Below are 9,608 nucleotides of genomic sequence, written 5' to 3'. Positions count from 1 at the left end.
CTGATCTTTCTTGATCTTGAGCCATAAGCCTTATTCTTTGTAAACCATCTTTTGCTGATCCTCAGATACAAACCACATAAATATGATACTACTTTCCAAATGTATCACTACCAAATACAAAACACTGAAACAAAATTGTTTGAAAACACAGAAACTCTTATACTTCAACCATTCTTTATAACATCAAAGAACTATACCTTGAAAAATCATTTCTAACCTAATACCGGATGTTGGTACAAATTGAAAACCATTTCTTATACATACCCTGAAATCCCCTTGAGATATCCATAATCTTCCTTATGCTTTATTCAAGTGTTTAACTATTGTTGATTACGAACTTGTTTTATTGAATTATATCATTTATCATATTGAACTACTTTAGGATTGGATAGTTTTTATATATGTGGAGCCAGATTCGTGGTCAGACCATACCAATGGTCAAGTTAGGCCAATGTGTGCCTTGGATCCAGTAATTAGAGCAGTGATGTGTGCTTGCTCGGGGTTAGTGCGTGACTGATCAGTAGCCTAACCTTGGTTTTTAAAACTTAAAATGAATATCCAATTCTAATGAGGAATTAAAAAGAAATTTGATTCCTTTGAATCATCTCATTTGATCATTGTTTAACCTCAGTTATCACTATTATGACTTGCTGAGCTAGTTAGCTCACCCTTGCGAATCTTTTATATATTTTACAGTTGAAAAGAATGTGGATGATAGTGAAGTTCCTCAGTCCAAAGTGCGGGCTAAGATTCCAGGGAGTTGAATCAAGCTAGCAGAAGCTTCATGCGGTATAAGATAGTCAGGTTGTAAGAATGATTATATTATCAATTGTAAGTTAAATTAGTTGGGATTTGATAAGCTGTAATAAAAGTTAAGGTTGTGGCTTGTTTTCATACTTTAACCTGTTGCGATCCGTGGTTTTTTGAAGCAGGGTCATTATAAATAATATTTCTTTTACAGGTTGATATATTATGTTTGTGTTGTGGACCCCAAACTTCTAACCCGGGTTTGGAGGGCGCCACACAGACACTACACCATAGATGGCCTGATGCAATGGTTTTTGAAAAGCGTTACAAGCATTTCGTTGCAATAGCTAAGAAATTCATATGCTATTGTAACGGTACTGATTTGGTGCTACAATAGTGATAAAGCTAGTGTTGTATGTGAGTTACGGTGTTGCATAACATGTAACACTAGCACTTACTGTTATGATATTTACTCTTTTATTTTTAAAAATATTAAAGTGAATATATTATCATAAAATTAAAATTAAAATTATATTTGGATTATTCATGACAATAGAATGTTATATATAACATTTTAATTTTTTTTTTAAATTTATTAAATTTCTTTTTAAAAACATATAATATTATATTTATATAATATTTTAAAATAAAAAAATATTTAAATAACATATATAAATAATTAAGAAAATAATAGTTTTTTAGTTAAAATTAAAATTAAAAAAAACTATATAGATTTAGAAGATAAAAAAGAGCCCAAAAAAAGGGCGGCCTTTTTTCCCCCAAAATGAAAAACCCCTGCCTATAATCTAGGGTGCATGTCACAGCTGCACGGGCATGCCAAGATGGGCATGCCATACGTCAATTAGCAAGGCATGCCTTTTCATAATTTGGCATGCCTTTTTACTAATTTATTTTATTTTTTAATAATTATTTTAATATTAGAAATATCCAGAAATAACAAATATAATTATAAAATACTTACATATATTTGAGTATCTTAAAAGTTACTAATATAAATGAGTATTATGATGGTATTCGGTTGTTACTATCAACTAACTTTAATTTTACATTCAAGTTCACTATATATTAGTATAATAAATATGTTTAAATTTTATTATATTTAATTGATAAATGAAAATATGTTTTAAATTTTATTATATTTAATTGATAAATGAAATGCCAGGCATGCTTTTGAAAAAAAAACATGCCTTTGCGGAGCCTAGTCACAGGTACCGTACTATAATCCCTTTTGAACTCTCGATTTAGCCGATAAAGTAGATTCATCCCCAACAATTCATTCTAATCTCTAAAAATATGCTCAGAGATGCATCTCTTTCTAATCTCTTTATTATAATTTGATCTCCATCGAGGCGATTTACACATGAATTCACTCCCTTGATGTTTAATTTAGATGATTACAAACCCTAATTAAGCATCTTATTCGTTATGTCAAGGTAATTGTGTTTCTTTTCTCTCTTTCGGATTTTACAATATCAATTTATTATGTATTGTGGTGAAGTTTGTTGTTTGATTGGATTACTTGTGATTTTTTGTGATATATGGGTGTTTTTGTAATTGAATGAGTTTGGAATTGTTTTGATTATTGTCGCTTCGTTTGTTGTTGTTTTTGTTGTTGTTGTTGTTGTTGTTGTTGTTGTTGTTGTTTGTAAGGGCAAATTGTAGTAGTTATTGATAAATTTCAGATATCTATACTTGTCATTTCAGTAAGCTGACTCTCTGTTTGTACCTTTAAAACTGCACATAGTCGTTTTGGTAAGTTTGTGGAGATTCAATTTGATAAGAGTGGGAGAATAAATGGGGCAGCTATACGGACTTACTTGCTTGAGAGGTCTCGGGTTTGCCAGATTTCAAATCTAGAAAGAAATTATCACTGCTTCTATCTTCTTTGTGCTGCACCCCTGAGGTACATTTTTCTATTTTTGTTAATATTGTGTGAGTCTGTTATGAAGCCTTTCCTTTAGGAATTTTATTGAAGGACCCTGATGTATTTGACAACTATTTGATAAGTTTTCCTTGGATTCGCAGGACAGGGAGAAGTATAAATTGGAAAACCCTCAGTCATACCACTACTTGAATCAGTCATATTATTATGAGTTTGATGGGGTAAATGATGCTCATGAATATCTTGCAACGAGAATTGCTATGGATATTGTTGGAATCAGTGAGGAAGAACATGATTGCCCTTATGTTTTTTCTTTTAGGTGCTAATGGGCTATGTTTTCTTGTAGGATTTTTAACATTAATTGGATTTTTTGCAGGAGGCCTTTTTTAGGGTTGTTGCTGCAGTTCTTCATCTTGGTAATGTTTTGCAAAGTTACCCCATCAGTCAGAATATTATGAGCTTGATGGTGTTAGTTACTTATATGAGGTGGATTGATTGTCAATATATTGTACTGATTTGGATCATCCAGTTGTACTATTATGTTATTTCAGGAAAAATTATGGATTCATGGTAACTACAAGCTCTCTCAGGTTGATCAGTTCTCTAAGATCGGCATTATTGTTTACCCGTCTATTTAATCTGCTAATTTTGCAAAGTTGGAGAACAAGTTCTCCTCTATATTTCTCTCCATATTAAAATGATTCTATGAGAGTTGATGTGCTCTTCTTGGTTTTACCGAATTTTTTTATGCCCCGTCACTGTAATAAGATTGTATCACTGTAATAAGATTGTATCCCTGTATTTAATTGACTTCTCACCTGCTATGAATTAAGATTGTATCCCTGTATGTTTATGAGCTTGATGGGGTAAATGATGCTCATAATATTCTGACTGATTCAAGTAGTGGTATGCAGGATTTTGGAGATGCCATATCCATATATTCTGACTTGGCTGATATCGGGTATGACTTTTTCACTAGCAATTATTACTAATTGTTGTCTACACAATTCATTTTTCCTTTTGTTTGCTTGCCATATAGATTGAGAGATTTGGAGTCCTTGCTTGAAAATCAAAATAAAATAAAAAATAGGGTCATTACAGGGTCTTAAATATACGAGCTTGTGCTTAGCAGTCGCGCTTTATTAATCTCGTTTTTATAGTCTTCTTTAACTATGTTTTGTTGTGCAAAACTGTTTAGTTACATTATAGTTATTCATATTTTCTTCCTCCTTAATTATGTTATAAATTGATTATTGTGATCTGTTAATGTGACAGACAACATTAAAGAGACTAGCTGATAGGAAGGTGCAGAAGTTTGAGAAGAACATCAAAAGAGAGGTGCAGTGCCTGAGTCAGCTGTGAAGAAAGGAAGTTCTTACCCCATGGGATCGATTGCCATCGGATTCTTCATATTCGTCGTTATTGGATCATGTGAGTAATTCTATTGATTAGTAACTGCCAAAATGTTTTGCAAAGTTAATCTTCTACTAAATAGGTTGCAGTTTTGAGTGTTGATTATCATTACTGTCTTTATTTTTAGATTGAGGCATGATGTTTTCTCTGAAATAAAATGACATAAATTAGTGCTGCTATTAATATAATAAAAAAATCCAACACGATATTCAGTTTCAAAGGAGAAACAGCCAGTTCGTATTTGCTGCTCTGAATTATTTTAGGCATTTGTAAGAGGATTAATAATTTAGGATTATGAATGAGTTCCTTAAAACTGTGTTGCTTGTAAAGCGACTTAGGGGGGTGTATTCAATCTAGATTTTAAAGGGTTGATAATTATCTATGGATTTTGAAAGATTTTTGTTGATTTCAATTTGACATGGATTTTAAGAGAGTTGATGGAAAATGTTGTAGAGTCTTGATGATTTTAGTTAAATTTTTCTCAAATCCATCAAAATCTTATGGAGTTTAGAGAGATTTCAAAGGATAAAAAATGTACTAGCAAATCCATCAAAATCCACAAAATTATCAAATAAAAAAACTCCATGGAATTTTGAATACTATCAGATTTTGATGGATTTTTTAAAATCTAAATTGAATACCATCAGATTTCAAAAGACTTTTTAAAATCTAAATTGAATACCCTCAGATTTTAAAAGACTTTAAACAATCCTGGTTGAATACCATCAGATTTTAAATGATTTTTTAAAATCCAAATTGAATACCCCTTGATTTCAAAAATCCTAAAAAATCCTTTGAAATCTTGAATGAATACACCCCTTTTAGTACACAATTTATGAAGTCCTCAAATACTTTTATATTAGGTTAATTGCATTTTTTTCAAAATAGAAAATTGATTGTTTTTGGTTACTTTTTGCTTATGTGAGTACATTAATTTACTACATAGTACAGTCTCTTCTATATTATTTATGGAGAGTAAATTTTATAATCGTTATTTGCTATGGTAAAATCTGATGTGACCAGCCTTTCCATCAACATCGAATTTATGTATATGCTAAACGAAGATTTGCTATGGGAATTTAATATAATACATATAAATTCCTTTATAAAGATATGATACAGATAATGCCTTGAAAGATTTGTTTCAGTTCAGAAATAAGGATATTATAGATAACCGATGATTTATGTGTTCCCGAGTAAATAAACATGCTTTTCCCAGCTAATTTATGTTCTTGTTTTTTAACGTCGCAGACTATTTCCCAAATCAAAACCCGTTAGAAGATCATTAGTACTAAGCAGGGGAGAAGCTTTCGTAAAAGGAGTTAGAACCGGTATGTTCCAAACTGTGACATTTTGTTCCCGGTCTATGATTATTTGGGTTGGAGCGGTTGTGGTTGCAGCTAGAAGATCAACTGGGGGAGATGTCCTAGCTAAAAGTTTCTCAAGTCAATATTGTCAGGCAGCCTTTTATTCAAGCAACATTTTATTCAGGCATCCTTTAATCTCAAGTATATTATCAAATTTGAGAATGTTATGAAAATGTAGTTAATAAGTTTGGTTATAATGCTATTGGAATTGCTGTATAACATAGCATATTTGTGACTGGGATTGTCCTGCAAACGGATGATGTATCTCAAAATTTGTAAAATTAACTTTTGCACTTATTCTTGTGTAATGTTTTTATATATTGTAGCCTTACATTAATGAAACCTACTATTGCACAATAAAAACTAGTGCTCTACTAGAGTGTTACATCAAACTATGTGTGGGACCCATATTGGGACCTACTTTGACAAAAAAAAATCCAACCTAATGTAACATCAGTAAAATGTTAGGGCTTTATTGTAATACTTATAGTCCTGTTATAATAGGTAGCCAAAGTGTTACAATAGGGGGTCTGATGTAATGCTCGCAAGTGCAACGCTTTTTACTGTTACAATAGGTCTATTGTAATGCTTTTCGGGCATATTGTAACAGTAGAAATGCATTATATCAGGCTATCTATGGCATAGTGAGAATCAAAGTAATCAAAAGTATAGAGACCTGAGTTCTCGATAAGTCTAATTGACTTATCGACAAGTCATTTTAAGACTTCTCGAGTGAGTTCTCGACAAGTCAATTTTCTGACTTCTCGAAGGACTTCTCGATAACCTTCACTATGACTTATCGATAAATCATTGTAGAGTTCCCTATAAGTGTTAAGTCATAGAGTTCTCTACAAGTACAATTTTAGACTTATAATTACCTCATAGCTGAAATAATTTAATTCAATAAATTATTTTAGTAAAATACTTTTGGCAAAATTATTCTAATTTTTTTTGGATTTATTCAAATATAAACTGGAAACAATTCAGTTCATTTTAGGACAAACTAAGTATTTATTGACATCTCGACAAGTTAGTTTTAGTTCTCTAAAATAGTAAATTAAAATGACTTCTCGATATGTAATTCTATTTTTAAAATAACTTCTCGATAAGCAAACTCCAAACGTCTATTTTTGAGTTCTCGATAAGTCATTTGCTTTTACTATAAATACTCGGACATCTCGACATACACATACTTACGCCTTGAGAACTCTAAGTGACCTAGATTTTTCAATTTCAAATCGATTTCTCTCATTTCAAGCTCTTTCTCTTCAAATTTTCTTACCCACTAAACTTTATACTCTTCTCAATGGCAGTAAACAACATTGTACCCTTTATCCCAAAAGAAACCAACTTTCTTGCATTTCTAGATGCAAATCAAGTTCCTGAAGCTTTCAAAAGCTTTGTGAAATTTATTTCTGAAACATACTTTGTGGGAGCTCTTACTGCTAATCTTGTTCTTTACTTGGATGTTTTAGGGGATTTCTGGAACACAGCAGTAACAAGAACAATGTGCATGAGAACCAGGCTACGTCAATTGTGATAAACTATACAATCAAGGGCCAACAGATGGAGATTTTTGAGAATGACGTCAACATGGTTTTAGGCATTCCTACTGACAAGCTGGTGGAGGCTCCAACTCAGGATGAGCCTTATAAATTCATAGACTTCATCAATTATTTTGAGAATATTAATCTGTCAAGCATGAATAAAAAGAACCTGAGGAGAGAGTGGTCCTTTCTTTTTGATTCAGTGATAAGGGCTTTCACTTGCAGAAAGTCAGGGTTTGACAACACTAAGTCTACTCCATGGCTCACAACAAACAGATAAATGTAGGACACTAAATCTTGGAGGAATTGAGCACAAGGCTAACAATGCCTTTAACATCAAGAGATAAGGAAATATTTCTTCCTAGATTCATTATGTCTTCTTTAAACTATAAAGTAAATGACATACATTTGATAAATGGTGTAGATAGATCATTAATAGGCAATTGTAACTAAGTGTCCAAAATTCTATTTGGATCACTAGTTACAAATAACAAGGCAACTGTAAGTCTCAAAATCACTCCATTCATGATGGAGAGGTTTAAAACTTACCCTTACCCCATGCATGAAATGTGGATAAATGCTCAATCTAGTACAACAATGGTCCCTGAACCTGTGAAAGTACAAACACGGGAACACCAACAGGGACCTTCCAATACTGAGAGCCTTTCTTCTATACCAATAGCAGCTAGGAAACTAACTACTTCATCATCCCAAAAGGGTGAAGTGAGTAAAAGGAAGAGAAAGCAGGTAAACCTACCAATTGTAACTGAGAGTGGTGAGGAAAAAACACCAACAGAGTCACCCTTTGTCAGAAAACTAAAGAAGGCTAAAAACTTAGAGTTGACCACTCAAGCCACCTTTGTATCCTCTCAAAAGGATGTAGTTGTAAATAAGGGACAAAAATAGACTCTAGAGGTACCCTCTCAAAAGGATGTCTCTATTGAAAAGAGCATTAACCCAAATGCACCTTGTAAGGAGTCTGCACAATCATCACTTGAACAAATCCAAGTGTATGAGAAGAGAAACAAGGATGGCACACACAAGGAGAGCACATCTCTTGAAGCTCCTTCATTCATTCAAGGGGAGCTGCCAACACTCAATATTGAAATCCAAAATCTTATCTCTAAAATTTCTTCTTTCTACACAGCACCTGAATCTAATTCTCAGGTGCAATCTCACTCAAGTGACTAGGTTCAAGAAACCTTGCTCACCACCCAGAAACCAAATTTAGATGATGAGAGGCTACTAGCTGGGGTAGACCTTGATGACACCATCCCAAATATGGAGGATTCATCATTTTTTACTGAAGACCCTATGATGATCATAAATCTACCTTCATGTGCAAATCAGCTTTCACAGACTGTAAGGTTTGGGGGTAGTAATCCTGAGAGGGAGCTATCTAAATCCTCTCCAATTCAATTGGACGATCCTACCATAGGAACAACTCCCCTCAAAACCCTAGCTGAAATTGTATTAATAATTGAAGTTGGGAGTACAATTGACAATGACCCTGCTATAGGAGTGGCAATAACATCACATTCGTGTGACAGTGCTTTGCAAGAAGCACAAGGGTTTGAGGCTGGTGCACATGACAGTAACCCAACCAAATCTCCTCCAATTCAACTGGAGGTTCCCATCACTAGTGGAGAACAACTACCTATCATAACCACAGTGCATATTGTGAGTACAACTGTGACTCCTATCACAGGTGGTTCTGTCTTATCTCCTTCACACCCAACCAATCAACCTTCTACTTCTCAACCACAAAAACCTCATCTCATATCTCAATGGCTTCAAGAAGCTGCATATCAACCTTCCACAATTACTGATCTCATGGTTGACCAACTTGGTGGATTTGCTCAAATATCACAACAACTTCTCATATCGAACATATCTAATCAAGACTACCATGCCATTATACTATCCTACCAGAAAGATGTTGAGGAACAACAAGCTAAAATAGTTGATGAAACTGGTCAGGATGCAAACTATGACAAATGGTTCGATAAGGAGTTTGCTATTGAAATGGATGCTGGATTAGCCCAATTCATGGAAGAGTGTCTAACTATCTTAGGGATAAATGCTAGATCCTTAACCCTACAGGAAGTATATGATGCCGTGAATGAGGTATACATGGCTCAAATTAAAGCTTTTTTATAACTTTGGAAAAGCACTTCAAATTACCCTTACTGGGCATCAGGACAAAATAATGAAGATGGTTAGAAAGAAGATGGATCAAATCATTCCCTCACAGACAGAGATCAAGAATAAATTCGCCACTTTTGCTGATCAAATGTCTAGGTATGATCTAAGTGGGGTGGAAACTAGTATCAAGAATATGAAAACTTCATTTGTAGCCCTGCATGACCAAGTTCAAAACCATATCACTCACTCCAATGATTCAAGACTGAAGCTGGATCAAATGCACTCTAGCAGATACATTCCTTCAGTCTTGCTCATGGAAGAAATTAAGAAGGCTGTGCAGGATACTTTTGGGATCTCTACTTCATCCACATCTCAATCTTCATCTCACATGCAAGTTCAATAACTTCAACAACAAGTATCTTCTCTTCAATCTTTCAATGACTTACTAAGTGCACAAGTACAAGTTCTCACATCTTTGGTGCAGAG

General features: G+C 33.6%; 2 long non-coding RNA genes across 2 annotated transcripts; both read left to right on the top strand.

Moving 5' to 3' along the window:
- The first annotated feature begins 1,971 nt into the window (after nt 1–1,971).
- Nucleotides 1,972–2,945, top strand: LOC141697025 (uncharacterized). The gene is made up of 3 exons (XR_012564573.1): nt 1,972–2,201; nt 2,513–2,671; nt 2,794–2,945. It is a non-coding gene; the product is annotated as an uncharacterized LOC141697025 (long non-coding RNA).
- A 453-nt stretch (nt 2,946–3,398) lies between these two features.
- On the top strand, nt 3,399–5,596 carry LOC141695351 (uncharacterized). Its single transcript, XR_012564442.1, has 3 exons — nt 3,399–3,611; nt 3,926–4,081; nt 5,315–5,596. It is a non-coding gene; the product is annotated as an uncharacterized LOC141695351 (long non-coding RNA).
- Nucleotides 5,597–9,608: the final 4,012 nt, after the last annotated feature.

Source organism: Apium graveolens, chromosome 11 (genome assembly GCF_009905375.1).
Source record: "Apium graveolens cultivar Ventura chromosome 11, ASM990537v1, whole genome shotgun sequence".
In the NCBI taxonomy this organism is placed as follows: Eukaryota; Viridiplantae; Streptophyta; class Magnoliopsida; order Apiales; family Apiaceae; genus Apium; species Apium graveolens.
The sequence above is the reverse complement of the archived record's forward strand: the minus strand, read 5'-3'. Positions and strand labels throughout refer to the sequence as shown.